This window comes from Bison bison, unplaced genomic scaffold, assembly GCF_000754665.1.
Source record: "Bison bison bison isolate TAMUID 2011002044 unplaced genomic scaffold, Bison_UMD1.0 scf7180017864057, whole genome shotgun sequence".
In the NCBI taxonomy this organism is placed as follows: domain Eukaryota; kingdom Metazoa; phylum Chordata; class Mammalia; order Artiodactyla; family Bovidae; genus Bison; species Bison bison.
This window is the reverse complement of record NW_011494629.1, coordinates 2042696-2043611: the sequence shown is the minus strand read 5'-3', so window position 1 is coordinate 2043611 and position 916 is coordinate 2042696. Positions and strand designations below refer to the sequence as shown.

The 916-nt window shown below is 57.6% G+C and overlaps 1 protein-coding gene across 1 annotated transcript in view; it reads right to left on the bottom strand.

The window, feature by feature from the left end:
* BARX1 (BARX homeobox 1) overlaps positions 1-916 on the bottom strand; it is a 7434-nt gene that overhangs the window by 1917 nt on the left and 4601 nt on the right. The window lies entirely within an intron of this gene.

Genomic DNA, 916 nt, shown 5'->3' with positions numbered 1-916 from the left:
GATCAAAACCACCCCCAAGAAATAGGAAATTTGTTCTTCCTGTTTTCTCTCTTTAGACTCTTCCCCGCGAAGACGTTTCAATTTTCATTAGTCCTAAATGATTTTTTATTTTTTGCCCGCTTCAAACGAATTATTAACAGCGCAGCTAGAGGCAAAAGGCAGCAGAGATTGAACTCAAAACGAACCAACTGGTCCCGCTGCCCCTCAGGCAGGCGGATCACAGGCTGAAGGGTCACTGGGTATAGAGGATGTCAGTTCCCTGGGCTGAGGTCCTGCTAGAAGGTAGGAGGGCTCCCTGCCCGGATACATCTCACTACCGGCGATGTTAGGCCGCTGGAGTCAAGAAGGGCCCAGGAAAGATGAGCGGGTGAAAGTGAGAAGGCAGCGGGAGCGGAGAAGGGATCCTCGGGGGACGGTGAGAGGAAGGGCAGACCCACCCCACTGAGAGGAAGGTTGGAGAGAGACAGGGAAAGGTCAGAAGAGGGAATGCGTTGGAGAGGGCAGGCAGGTCAAGGCAGGGCCTGGACAAGGGAAGAAGAGAACTGAAAGGAGCAGAAAAAGTCTGAGTTGCTGGTTCAAGCTCCGCCAAGGTGCCGCCGATCTGGAGCATAAGGGCCAGTCCGGCAGCAGCTCACAGACAAGCCTCTTGATCTCAGGCAAGGCCCAAGGGGGTCTACGCTACAGCACAGGCGGGTTCGTCGCCAGCCTGAGACCCTGGGCTCCGGGAGCTCTGGGCTGGCTCCGGCCAGCGTCAGCCCCCAGCACAGCACTCAGACACACGGGCCTCTTCCATCAAGGTCCAGCTTCCCCAGCTTGGGCAGCCACGGCCACTCCCAAGTCCTGTGGCGAAGGCCCAGGCGCCCGCGGCCTGAGGTCGCTTTGACCCGAAGTCTGACATTCGCAGTCTGGTCCAGCG